Consider the following 14,861-nt stretch of genomic DNA (forward strand, 5'->3'; position numbering starts at 1 on the left):
TCAGGATAGAATATATCCCCGGAGACAACAACATCATGGCTGATGCGCTATCCAGGAAGCCGCAGTATCTGGAGGAAGCAGCACCGGTAGCGGCCAAACACATTTTCGCACCCAAGGCGTGGGCATGCGCTTCAGCCACCGTAGACCTGGAAGCAATACGGCGCGAGCTGCGAACAGATTCCTTCGCACGATCCAAGATGGAGGAGGTGCGCAGCGGCACGGCGAAGGACGACGAGTTCCAGATACGCGACGGACTGCTCCTCTGCAAGGGGGCCATCTACGTGCCGGGAGATGAACTCCGCGCGAGAGTACTGCAACAGCTACACGACGCACCCAGCGCCGGACATTTCGGCAAGGACAAGACGGTGGAATTAGTAGCCAGAGACTTTTGGTGGCCCAAGATGCGGGGAGAAGTCGCGGATTACGTCACGAGGTGCGACACATGCCAAAGGGCCAAGCCAGTACACAGACCGCCGGCGGGACTGTTAGAACCGCTACAGACCCCGTCCGAACCGTGGGAGAGGGTGGCCTTGGACTTTGTCACTGACCTGCCCAGCTTGAGGGGCAAAACAGCAGTACTCGTGGTAGTCGACATGTTCACCAAGATGGCGCACTTCATTCCTTGCGCGAAGGTGGCCACAGCGGAACAGACAGCCAAGCTGTTCATAGACCACGTGTTCAAGGTGTACGGCCTGCCACGGTCTATCCTGTCCGACCGGGGCCGCCAGTTCATCTCGAGTTTCTGGCAGAAGCTGATGGGAATCCTGAACGTCAAGGTCAACCTAGCGTCGGCAAGACACCCGCAGACCAACGGACAAGCGGAGAGGGTCAACGCCATCATGCAGCAGTACCTGAGATGCTACGCCAACCAGCAGCCCTCGACCTGGGTGGACTACCTGCCCCTGGCCGAGTTTGCCTACAACAACACACAACACGTGTCCACGGGGGTGACACCGTTTTTCACCAACAACGGGCGACATCCCAGGACCTTCCCGGGCTTAGAGAAAGAGGGGGAGGGGGAGCCGCAGGGAGCAGAGGCATTGGCAGAGGAGTTACAGGAGGTCCATGAACAGCTCCGTAGGCAGTTAGACCTAGCAAAACACGTATACAAGATGCAAGCAGACAAACACAGAAGAGTGGGGGAGGACATACGGGTAGGGGACTGGGTCTGGTTAGCGGCCCAGGCAGTGCCGGCCAGATCCTTAGCTAAGAAGAAGCTAGGACACAAGCAGCTAGGCCCTTACCTAGTCGAGGCACAGATCAACCCAGTGGCCTTCCGTTTGACACTACCGGAGGGTTCCAGAATGCACCCGGTCTTTCATAGATCGGTGCTAACGCCCTACAAGGCACCTCACAGGTTTCAGGAGCCAGGGACAGCTCCCAGTCCGCTTAGAGACGCACCCATGACAGGGGGGTCGCCGAGGGCGGAGCCACTCAATGAGGTAACGGAGATTTTGGACTCGAGATGGGGGGAAGAGGGGGTCGAATATCTCATCGCAAGGGAAGGTGCCCCGGCCAGCGCCAACAGCTGGGTGCCGTACTATGCGGTGGAGGAGCACTACCTCAAAGACGAGTTCCACGCACTCTTCCCACACAGGCCCATGCCTGAGGATTATTTTGACGAATATCTTTTCACCCCCACACTCTCAGCCAGTACGTTTCAGGGGTTCTCCTCGGCTGAGGAGACGGCTCCAGAGACTACCTCGCCGGAGGGGTCGATCTCAGACTTGGGTGCGGAACGCTCTTATTGGTGGGACACTCAACCCGAGGAGGAGTGGCGCAGGAGACTGCTCAGAGGGCCCTGGCACGCAGACTCCCCAGAGGAAATGGGGGAACAAGGGGGCATGGACGGGTTGGGGGAGGACCCTGGGTTCGAGCACACCAGCAATGAGATGGAAGCGGAGGAGAGCGATGTCGATGTACCCGTCACGGACTGGCAGCATGCCAGGGGGGAAGAACTGTATCCAGCATGCACCCCCACAGCATTGGAGCACCCGGAACCCACGCCAGAAGAGGGGGAGGGGGAAAGGGGTGGCTTCGAGGGGGGGTGGATGTCAGGGACTCAGCGGGAGCGCAGGGAGGAGAGGAGATGGAGAGCGAGGGGGAGCAATCCGAGGGCAGCATAGGAGAAGATGACAGCAGCCCGATAGATTCCATGAGCCTCTCCAGCGAATCGGAAGATTCACAGAAGGGGGCGCCTATGGGCAGGGCAAGGGGGGACCCAAGGGGGACACCCCAGAAGCAAGGGGCCAGCGGGGACTCCCAGAGCAGCAGTTGGAAATCAGGACCAGCTTCCCCACCAGAGCGTAGTGGGGGGGAGGAGTCCCAGGTATCAGAGCCCACATATTCACCACCAGCGAGAGAAGATGAGTCAGGGTTGGCCACGCCTCCATCGGAGAGCGAGGGAACGGTCAAGAGGAAAGTTGCAGGCTGGGCGCGCGCGCCAAGTTCAAATGTACAGGCGAGCGGCACAGAAGGTAGCCCGGATAGGGAACCAGGTCCTAAAGCCCGCTGGAAGGAGGGGGAAGAATCATCAGGGTCAGCGTCAGAGGAGTCCAGGAAGGATGAAACCCTAGCGGGCAGGAGGGCCCAGAGGAGAAAGGAACTTAGGAAGAGGTGGAGCAAAGCGAGAGTCTTAAACTGGTGTGGAAGGGGTGGAGACTCAGACGGGACTTCGCCGGTCTAAGGTCGAGACGTAGAGCTGCGCGCTGCGGCTTTAAAATGGAAACTGAACCTCAATAAAGACTTTTGTACATAACTACAGCCTAGCGTTGGTCCTCTGTGAGCTGGGACCTGGAGGCAGCTCTGACACATTAGTTTTTAACTTATTCAACTTAAAGCCCGCTACCTGGCCAAATTCTTGAATTAATTCCAATACTCTTTTGGTACTGGATTCTGGCTCCTGTAATGTCAAAACCAAATCATCAGCAAATGCTTTGAGTTTGTACTGTTTGGCTCCAACTTGTATACCTTTAACTGTTTGGTCCCTTCTAATCATATTTAAGAGCACCTCCAGGACTGATATAAAAAGCAATGGAGAGATTGGGTAACCTTGTCGTGTTCCTTTCTCTATCTTAAATTCTTCCGTCACTACGTTGTTCACAATTAATTTAGCCTTTTGTTCTGAATAAATTGCACCTATACCATTTTCGAACCCTTGACCGACCCCCATCCCCTGTATATTTTTCTTCATAAAACTCCAAGAAATATTGTCAAAGGCTTTCTCCGCATCCACAAATATCAAAACTGCTTTAGTGTTAATATTAACTTGTAACTTTTCTGAAATGTTAATTATATTCCTCGTGTTGTCAAACAGATGTCTGCCCAGGAGAAAGCCCGCTTGATCTTTATGAATTTCTTCTATTAGTACCTTTTTTAATCTTTTGGCCAAAATATCTGCAAAAAATTTGTAATCCACATTAAGCGAAGATATGGGGCGGTAGTTCTTAAGCTGTGTCTTCTCAGATTCTGTTTTTGGTATAAGTTAATGTAAGCTTCCTTCCACGACTCTGGTGCCCTTTTCCCTTCCAATATTTCATTACACACTTCCTTTCATGGCTGTATTATCAATTCTTTCAATGATCTATAATATCTTGAAGTCAAACCGTCGGGTCCTGGAGATTTACCCAGTTGCATATTCTGAATGGCACCTTCTATCTCTTGCTCCGTAATTTTGTAATTCAGCATTAGTTTATTTTCTTGAGAGATTTTTTTGTAATCCATTTATTTTTTTAAAACAATCAATGTCCATTTGTTTCTGGGTTTCCTGTGTATATAGTTGTTTAAAATACCTCTGAAAGCATTTTCTAATCTCCCCTGGATCCTGTATATTTTTTTTCTTCTACTTCCAAGTTTGTGATAGTGTTGAGTTTCTGTCTTTTTTTCATTTGCCAAGCCAGCAGTTTTCCGCATTTATTTGCCGATTCAAATGTCTTTTGTCTCATCTGTTTAATTTTCCATTCTATTTCCTGGTTCATCATTTTCATATATTGTACTTGATACAGCTTTATCTCTTTCAGAATCTCCTGCGACTTTGATTTCGCTCTCAAATTCTTCTCTCCTTCCTTTATTTTCTCCAAAATCTTATCTTTTTTCTCATTTTGAACTCTCTTTTGAATCGCATTCTGTTGTATCAAAAATCCTCTCATAACCGCTTTGCTTGCGTCCCAAATTACTCTTTTTTCTACAGTAGTATTCATATTTATCTCAAAATAATCTCTCATTTTTGGGGGGGCTTTCTTAGTCACTTCTTCATTCCTAAACAATGTGTCATTCATCCTCCATCTGAAGGAACCAATTGGTGTTAGTTTCAATTCCACCTTTACAGCATTATGGTCGGAGCAGGTTTTAGGGCATATTTCCGCCTTTCTAATCTTTGGAGCCAGCCCTCTAGTTACCCAAATTTGGTCAATTCTTGTCCATGTCATTTTTGCCTCAGAGAAGAAGGTTCCCTCTCTTCCCAGAGGGTTCTTAATTCTCCAAATGTCGACTAAATCCATGTTGTCAGTCATATCAAAGAAAGTCTTTGGTAGTCTACCATTCTCAGTGACTACCTGTCTCTGTGCCTTGTCCATGTTTGTAGACACCACTCCATTCATATCTCCCATCAAAATCATATTATAGTCCATATAGTTCAACAGAGTCTCATGTAACTTCTAAAAAAATTCTGATTTTCCCTCATTTGGTGCATAGATGCCTAATATCAGAAATTTCTCTCCTTGTAATTGGATTTCAATTGCTATAAATCTTCCTTGGTCATCTTTAAAAAGAAATTTCGGTGATAGGCTCTCCTTTGCATAAAGTACTACTCCTCTTTTTTTAACTTTGTCTGATGAAATAAATTCATGTCCCAATCTTTTATTTATCAATATTCTCCTATGTAGCCTTATCACATGTGTTTCTTGTAAACAAATTAAGTCCAATTGCTCTTTTTTTAATAAATGAAAAACCCTTCATCTTTTTCAGGGGAGTTCATCCCATTAATGTTCCAACTTAATATTTGCAGTGCCATGGTCTAGTTACTTTAAGTCTCCTCCAACTGCGCCCAGTGCTTGCTCTTGTTCTGTCGATGATGTTGATATCCCTTTCACTGGGCAGCCCAATCCAAAATTTAGCTTTGCTATGTCCAGTATAGGTGATCTTCTGTCCAGTACTCTTTGCTCTAGTCCTCTATCTGGTGGTCGTCTGTCCGATGCTCCTGGTTCCTTTCCGAGTCCCTTCTGTATATCCTCTCCGTGGTTGCTCAAATATTTTTCTTTGTCCTCAACTGATCTTATTTTTATTTTCCTTCCTTTAAAACTAAAGGATAGGCCTTGGGGAAATTCCCACCTAAAGATGATTCTGTTCCTTCTCAGCAAACCAGCCAGATCTCCATAATTGGAACTAAGGTCCAAAAGGTATTTCGGAATATCTTTAAATATTTCCACTCTTGTCTGCAATATTTCCAAAGTCTTCTGAAAGCGCCAACCCAAAATTTTATCTCTCTTCTTTAGAGCGGAGAGTAATCAAACAGTCTCTTACTTTATTCTTCTTACCTCCTCTTCCAAGCCTAAAGGCACTCACAATTTTCACTCCTTCTTGTTCCAAATCCAGCTTCCAAAACTCTGCGAATTCCTGCGTAAGGAATTCTATCAAACTATCCTTCTCCAATTCGGGTACAGCTCTGATCCTCAAGTTCGTCTGTTTTTCCTTAAGCTCAATCATAGAAAGAATCAGCTTATGAGCTCGTAGCAGGAGGGGATTTGCCGTGAGGGAAAATCCCGAGTTATTTCGGGGGAAAGAAGGGGTGCCTAAGGGCGCAGAGGCCCCCCAAATTACCTCTGGAGGGTGTCCAGAAGGCGAGGATCCCAGCAAGACCAATAGCGGTTCGCCCAGCCGTCAGGTAACTTCAAAAAGAAGCGAAGAGTACGGCGGAGCTGAGCAGCAGGTCATGGGAAGCCATTTCCTACCCCTCGAGTAGCGAAGCCCCGACCCTGCCGAGAGAAGCGCACCGCTCTCCAACAAAAGAAACTTCGGATTAAATTAAGAATACGACCTCTGAATCTAAGAATAAGAAAAATCCGGGGGGAGAAACAAGAGAACTGAGGAGTTCAGTCTTTGCCCGGAATCAGCACGGACGCAAGGTAATTCACGGAGCGGAGTAAAAGGAGAGAAAATGCCCTAGCGTTGTTTCTTTGTTCCCCTGAAGGACTTTAACTCATAATTTACAAAGTAACCAAAGGGAAGGACACTCAATATCAATATCAATATCAATATCAGTATTAAGAGACTGTTTGACTTAAACAGGGGACAGAAAGTACAATTTATAAGTGGGAAACACTCAATGAACTGAGGGAGGTAAAGAAAGGAAACTCCCTCTCTAGGCAATTAATGAGCAAAGAGCAAAGAACAAAGCCAATGAAAGTGGAAGAGAAGGCTCCGACGCCATTACAGAAACTGAAGCGTGGTGACTAACAGCTTCTAATAATTAATGTACTCTGATAGCCTGTACTAAAGTAAATTATTCCTACTCACCAGCATATGAGGGATTTCTCTGAAACGGGGTTTCAGTGGTGTTTGACGGAGACAGTGTGGAGACTTGAAAGCTCCCGTCAGAAACCCCTCCTCTCTTTTACAAACTTTACAAAATCTGCTATTAGAACAGACGACATCTAGTGGAGTGAACACAACACTGCAACTGGTTTTACTTTTTGTCCCTCTTTCCTTCCCCTTCACAGACTTTATCTATTTTTGTGACTTTTGTGGCTATGGTTATCCACCTGCACCCTCATATGACGTTCAACTAACAGGACCACACCTAATATTTAACAGACAGGCTTTACCTTGATACCAGCGTTTTGTATGATTACTTTAAGTCTCTTTTTCTCCTTTCTGGATTGGGAGGAGGAAGAAGACTGAGCTAATACCTGGAATAGCCTGAATAGAGGCAAGAAGAGGTGCAAGAAGGCTGCTGACCTACTGAAAATATTATTGGACCATATTGGTTATAGTGTTATTATTTGGTTATAGTGTTATTATTTGGGGTCGGTGTAAATTTAGGAGGTGTGTTTCCTGTCAGGATATTTGATAGTGTGCAGTGCGTGGATTTTGTAATTGTATTCTGGTGAGAATGTCAAACACAGCAAAGGGGGGGGACACCTTCTGAAAGAAAGGGATCGAAGCAAGAACAAGACTTCAAGGCAGACATACTAAGAATGTTTGCGGAAATCAAACAAAGTGAAAAAAATTTAGAAGCAAAACTAGAACAGGTAGACAATAAGATAGGGAAAATGGATAAAAAGATGGACGAAACAGTCAATGAATTAAAAGGTCAAATAAAGGAAGTATTTAGGAGAACCCAGGTAACAGAAGAAGGGTTGAAAAAGACGAGAATAGAATTGAAAGAGGTAAGACGTGAGGAGGAGAGGATCAAAGTAGAGCTATTAGAACTAAGCAAAGCGCAAGAAGACTTGAAAGACATAATTGCTTTGAATGAACTAAGATTAAGGGAGGCTAACCTAAGACTTAGAGCTGTGCCAGAAAGACAAGGAGAAAACATTAAAGAGAATTTGATTGTAGAATTAGCCCAATGGATGGAAATACCTATAGAAGAGATGGCAAAATCAGTTCAAACGGCATTCAGACTAAAAATAAAAACAACCAGAGCTAAAAAATTTGTAGGAGATTGCCTGATTATATTTAAAGATAAGGAAATGAGAAATATGATTTTGCAAAGAAATAGAGAAAAAAGATTGTGCATTAATGGGAATTATATAATAATTTTCAAAGACTTACCAATTAGAATTCTGAAACGTAGAGAGCCGTATAAAGCATTGGCACAGATGTTGAAGAAAAATAATATGGAGTTTAAATGGGAATATCCAGAAGGCATCTCATTCATGTATAGAAGCAAGAGGCACAGATTGGTTAAACCAGACGAAACTAGCAAATTCCTAAGAAAATATAAAGAACTGAGACTAGAAAAAGAGGAAGACAAAATAAGAGAGGCAGCAGGGGATGCTGAGGAAGAGATAGAGGAGGTAGCAGAAGAGTTAAGAGGAGAAGAAGAAGAACAGGAGGAAGAAGAATTAGCTGAAATATAAGAAAAGAAGTAATTTAGGTAGGTTCAATCACCATGGTATTAAAGATTTGGAGTTGGAACATTAATGGGATAAACGAGAGAAAAAAAAGGAACAAAATCCAACAAATCTTGAAAAAAGAAAATGTAGACATTATTTGCTTACAGGAGACCCATATAACAAGAAGACATAAAAGAATTCTGATAAATAAAACACTGGGAAATGAGTTCATATCATCTGATAAAGTCAAAAAAAGAGGTGTGGTTATTTATGTTAAAAAACAGATTGAGGCCCAGCAAATCTTTAAAGATGAAAACGGAAGGATAATGATGGTACAAATTAAATGGCATGGACAAAACGTAATTATAGTAGGACTATACGCTCCAAATGATAATAAATCCGAGTTTTATAAAACCTTGGAAGAAAAACTAGCTGAATACGTAGATCAAAAACTGATTATACTCGGGGATATGAATGGGGTGGTCTCACTAGAAATGGACAGACTAAGAGATGGGGGGGGTAAGGAAGGGAAGCTGCCCAGAACCTTTTTCTCATTGGTTAAAAACTGTAACCTAATAGATGCCTGGAGACTTAGACATCCGCTGGAAAAGCAATTTACGTACCACTCTGAGCCTAACCAATCACTGTCCCGAATAGATCAGATCTGGGTCTCGAATGAACTAACACCAAGAATTACAAGGGTAGAGATTCAGGCCAAAATAATATCTGACCACAACCCAATAAAGATGGAATTGAAAGGTCTGGAAGAAGGTACTTTTAGATGGAGACTGAAGGATTATCTCTTAGATGACCAAGATATAGTTGAAAAAGCGCAGAAAAGGATGAAAGAATTTTTTGAGGACAATATGAATAAAGGCACCAAAACTAAAGTGGTATGGGATGCGGGCAAGGCAGTGATGCGGGGCTTTTTTATCCAGCAGAATGCCATTAAAAATAAAGGAAGAGATAAAGGGAAAAAGGACATTCTGAAACAGATAACGGATTTGGAGGGGAAATTAGTTAAAAAACCTAATAATAAGAGAATAAAAGAAAATATTAAAGTACTGCAAGCCCAGTATGCAACAATAATAAATAGGGAAGTAGAGTGGAACATAAAAAAACTAAGACAAAGAACGTTTGAGTTTGCAAACAAGTCAGGGAAGCTTCTGGCATGGCAAACCAAGAAAAGAAAGGAACAAAGCACAATAAATAAAATTGTAGCGAACGGAGAAGAAATAACTAACCCCAAGGAAATAAGGAAAGTTTTTCTGGATTATTACAGAGGATTATATAAAAATAGAGAGAGATTTAACCAGAGAAAAATAGAAAGATTTTTGAAAGATAAGCAGGTTCAGAAGATCCCAATAGAGAAAAAAGAGCAATTAAACACCCCAATAGAGATAGAAGAAATAAAATTAGCAATTAAAGATTTAAAAAGAGGGAAAGCCCCGGGACCAGATGGCTTCACGGCAAGCTACTATAAAGAAATGGAAAATACTGTACTGGCACCACTGAGAGAAGTAATGAATAATATTTTGAAAGAAAAAGAAATACCAGATACTTGGAAGGATGCTTTCATTACTTTAATCCCAAAACAAGACTCAGATCTGTCGCAAGTTAAGAATTACAGGCCGATCTCGCTGTTAAATGTTGATTATAAAATTTTCGCAGGAATACTGGCAAGTAGAGTTAAAAACATATGGTCAGAATATATCCATGGAGATCAGGCGGGCTTTCTGCCGGGCAGGCAAATGAAAGATAATATTAGAAATATAATAAATTCTATAGAATACTTGTCTGCCAGGTATGATAAGCAAGCCACAATGATGTTCGTGGATGCAGAGAAAGCATTCGATAATATAGTTTGGGACTTTTTACTAAAACAGCTAGAATATATGGAGGTCGGTATGAACTTCTTCAACGGAATAAAGGCAATCTATACGGAGCAAAAGGCCAAATTGATTATAAACAACGTGGTGTCAGAAGAAATAATGGTAGCGAAGGGTACAAGACAGGGTTGCCCACTCTCCCCGTTGCTATTTATAATAGTACTGGAAGTTCTTCTGAACTCAATAAGACAAAATAAGAAAATAAAAGGGATTAGAATTGGTCAAAATGAATATAAAGTTAAGGCGTTCGCAGACGATTTAGTAATAACAACAGAAGACCCGCTGAACTCAATAAAAGAGATATTGGAAGAACTGGATCAATTTGGTAAGGTGGCTGGTTTTAAGTTAAACAAAAGAAAGACTAAAATAATGGTGAAGAATTTAGATTCGAAGGCAATCGAGGAATTACAACAACAAACAGAAATAGAAGTGGCCAAAAAGGTAAAATATCTAGGAATATGGATAACCCCGAAAAATATAGACCTATTTAAGAATAACTATGAGCAGGTATGGAAAGAGATAAAAAAGGACTTGGAGAGGTGGGGGAAGCTGAGATTGTCATTCTGGGGTAGGATAGCTTTAATTAAGATGAACGTTCTCCCGAGAATGTTATTTCTGTTCCAGAACTTACCGATAATCAAGGGCACTAAGATATTTAAAGAGTGGCAAAGAGGAATCTCAAAATATGTCTGGCAGGGCAAAAAACCAAGGATTAAGTTTAAATTGTTAACAGAAGCTAAAGAAAGAGGGGGATTCGCTCTGCCAGATCTGAAATTATATTATGAGGCATCGTGCCTTTGCTGGGTGAAAACGTGGATAAAATTGGAAAATAAGGAACTATTAGACCTGGAGGGGTTCGACAACAGAGCAGGATGGCATGCATACTTATGGCAGGGGAAGAGGAAGCACAAGGGTTTTGCAACGCATATTTTTAAAGGCCCCCTAATGGAAGTTTGGGAGAGAAATAGATTTTTACTAGAACCTAAAGTACCACACTGGCTATCCCCATTGGAAGTTATGAGCGTGAAAAAAGTAAACATGAGAGGTGATTGGATAACTTATGAACAATTGTTAACAAAAGTAGGGGGGACATGGAAACTGAAACCATATGACCAGGTTAAAGAAAAAGTCTATGATTGGTTACACTATTTCCAAATAAACGAAATGTTTAGACAAGACGCTAAAGAGAGAGGATTCGCGGATAAAGAATCTAAATTCCAGACTGAAATAATAAACAATGATTACAAAATTCTTTCTAAAACGTATAATATGCTATTAGAGTATAACTTGATAGATGAGGAAGTGAAGTCTGTGATGATTCATTGGGCAAGGGACATCGGCCATAATATATACTATGAAGAATGGGAGAAACTCTGGAAAAAAAATCTTAAATTTACAGCTTGCATAACGTTAAAAGAGAACCTCATGAAGATGTTTTACCGTTGGTATATAACACCTGCAAAATTAGCAAAAATATATAAAACTTGTAATAAATGCTGGAAATGCAGGGAAAAAGAGGGATCCTTCTTCCACATGTGGTGGGACTGCAGAAAGGTCAAAGGCTTTTGGGAAAGTGTATATAATGAAATGAAAAGTATATTAAGATATAACTTTGGGGAAAAGCCGGAGGCTTTTCTGCTAGGCCTAGCAGGAAGTGATATAAAGAACAATGATAGTAAATTCTTCCAATATGCAACAACGGCCGCAAGGGTCCTATTGGCCCAAAATTGGAAACAACAGAACATACCGACGCTTGAGGAATGGAGAGCAAAACTACTAGAATACGCGGAGATGGACAGGTTGATGGGGAAAATTAGATATTTAAAAGACCAAAGGTTCATTGAGGATTGGGGGAAATTTGTGGAATATCTGGAAAATATAAGTGAAGGTCAGATAACGCTAGTTGGGTTTAAAAAAGCTCTGTGAAAAGGTTGGAATATTGTCTAAAGAGAAAAAGAAGGAAAGAGAAAATAATGTCAATATAAGCTAGGATTTGTGTGAATTTGTTAAATTAGCGTATGGATGATTTCAGGGGAAGCTGAAGGAAGTCTTATAGAAAGAAATCTGTGATAACAAGGCGTAAATTGTTTTACTTTCTTGTTTGTTATGATTTAAAAAACAATAAAAATTATGCAGAGAAAAAAAAAGAAAGAATCAGCTTATGGTCCTCAACTTGTCTCTGTATGTCTGGGACTCTCTTTGTTTCTAATTCAGTTACCTTGGCTTCCACAGCAACCACTTTTTTCTTAGTTTCCTCTGCAATCTGGCAAGCCGAAGCAGATTCCTGTATCAATTTCTGTATAGCTTCTATGTTAGTATTAACCTTTTGTCCCAAATTATTTATACTTTCTGTATTTATATCAATTTTAATATTTGCAGCGTCCACCTTCACATTTGATGCATCCACTTTTACATTTGTCGCTTCTACTTTACTACTAAGATTTTCCAAAGCTTCATTTATCTTACCTAGTGCGATCGCTAAGGCTTCTTCTGATGTCATCCCTCTTGGTTTAGGTTGTGTTGGTACAACTGCAGGTTTTTTCTGGGAGTGACAAGTCTATTTTTTCTTTCCCATCTGCCATAACACTCAGAAAATCCAAGGTCAGTCCCACAGTCAGGCAGTTTTGTTTTTCCAATGGAAAATCCCCCTGGTCCAGCTATAACAGTTTCCAAACCTTCCTCTAGAGGGAACCATTGCAATCCGTACTTATATTGATCCAAAATAACTCCTTTTAAAGCATAACTTAAGCAGGAAATTTAGTCTCAATTTTTAGTTACTTTCTTTCTTCCTTTAGAGTCAGAGGGAGACAGTTAAAAACAGTTAGAAACAGTTCAACACAATGTATCTCTCTTTGACAGCTACCTCTTTGACAGCTTCAGGCACAGCAGCCTTATTGTTCTATTTGCAGTCCGTTCCCAGGTTCTGAGCAGTGGAATTTTAGCTTCCTTCCCTCTCTCTCGCAGGTATAAATAGTCCAAAACTCCCTCCCCTCTTCTCCTGCTTCCAGGGGGGGATTTAATATATTTGGAGGTTGGAGTTTCTCCTTTCCAGTCGGCTTTCCAAGACTCTAGTTTGCAGCCTCTTTGCTTTGTTCTATTTACAAAAGCGGAAGGCGGACTTCCTGTTTATACCTCCCCGCTAGAATTCCAAATTAAATCTTTCTTCTTTTAAAAGTTTCCAATTTGTTCTACTCACGGGTAGTGTTTTTTAAAGTCCAATTGTTCACAGGAAAAAGTCAGCACTCTCCGGCAACGGCTGCGTGGCTTCACTCTGTGGAAAAAGCAGTCGATTCACAGCACCGCACTGCTCACCCCACTTCACTCCAGAGACCCGAAAATGGGTTTCCCCGCGAGTAGGGGAGGCGCTGAAGGTGCCCGCCGAATCCCCACGTTCACAGGCTTCACCCGCCTATGCTATCTGAAGGGTCTCAGTCTTCGCCGTGATGGCCAGACCCGATTTTCACGGAGTAAATCCCTCTTAGTCAGAGGAATTCCGCCATTGGCCAGTGGCGCTAACCCGGAAGTCCACCTTCTTCTTCTTTTTGAGCCTAAGGGCTGCATTCCCTTCTGAGGGTCACATGCCGGTGGGGACAAGGCAAGAGTCAAAAGTGAGGGGAGCAAAACATGTATTTTTATTTATTTGTGATTAAATTGATTAGTTACTTATCACCCAAAGGATTTCCAAGTAACTTACATTGCAAAAATATATATGCATAAATACCTTAAACCACAGGAGGGTTTAATGTCTTGCTCCATCCCCCTCCTTGTATTTCCTATATGTGAGGACTGATGCTGGAGCAAGTCATCAGTGCAGAGCTCTCCAAGATCCTGCTGATCCAGGTAGACCCTTCCAGTATAACTGATTTCCCCCACATACCTTGCGACTGCTCCATGGGCTCTCACTTGTAGGGAGAGTGTAATGCCTGACAAAGATGTCTCAGACCCCCCTGAACTGCACTCTTGTTTCAATAGTCACTTCACTCCTTCCTGCCTCTTAAAGTAACAGGCGCCTATCAACCCCAATGCCCCGTGATTCTGTATGCATCTTCATCTGTCAGCAAATTCCCTCCAATAACTTATATTAGCCAGGGAACTGTCCCTAGAGATAAGGCTTGATGGACGCAAATTGGACATTAGTTATGAAAGCAGAGAGAGAGAGAAAGAGAGAGAAAGAGAGAGAGAGAGATGGAAAACCCAACCCAGCCGCAGACCATATTAATCTTCTCACCTTTGGCATTATAACCATTGTACTTAAACAGGAAATAATGGAAAGGACAATTGGAACAGGAGAATACTGCCGTGTCGTTGGCCAAAAGCCCACAGGACAGTGAGGCAGATCAGCAGGTTTTGGAGGATAAGGCTGTCAACAACTTCTAGCCATGCTATAATTTTACTATTACAGTGGTACCTCATGTTAAGTACTTAATTCATTCCGGAGGTCCGTACTTAACCTGAAACTGTTCTTAACCTGAAACACTACTTTAGCTAATGGGGCCTCCTGCTGCTGCCGCGCTGCTGGAGCACGATTTCTGTTCTCATTCTGAAGCAAAATTCTTAACCTGAAGCACTATTTCTGGGTTAGCAGAGTCTGTAACCTGAAGCGTATGTAACCCGAGGTACCACTGTATTATTATTATTATTATTATTATTATTATTATTATTATTATTATTACTACATACCCAGTTATCAAGAATGCAGTTCCCTGGCCACCATTGCCAGAAACACTCCGTCCCCACATACCATCACTGCTGTTTCATCGGTTTATATCCTACATAAGGGCTACACATTGCTGAGAAGAGACCTACTGGATCAGAACAAAGGCCCACCTGGCCAATGTTCTTGTTTGCATGGTGGCCAGCCCGATGCCTATGGGAAGGCTGCAAACACAATAAACAATGCTTCATCCTCATGCCA

The 14,861-nt window shown here is 42.6% G+C and overlaps 1 long non-coding RNA gene across 1 annotated transcript in view; it reads left to right on the top strand.

The window, feature by feature from the left end:
* The first annotated feature begins 2,701 nt into the window (after nt 1-2,701).
* The window catches only part of LOC307224692, a 331,699-nt gene continuing 319,539 nt past the window's right edge, over nt 2,702-14,861 (top strand). The window contains exon 1 of the long non-coding RNA XR_013842688.1: nt 2,702-2,816. This is a non-coding gene — a long non-coding RNA (uncharacterized lncRNA). The remainder of the gene's footprint in view (nt 2,817-14,861) is intronic.

Source organism: Podarcis cretensis (assembly GCF_951804945.1).
Source record: "Podarcis cretensis genome assembly, chromosome: 9".
In the NCBI taxonomy this organism is placed as follows: Eukaryota; Metazoa; Chordata; class Lepidosauria; order Squamata; family Lacertidae; genus Podarcis; species Podarcis cretensis.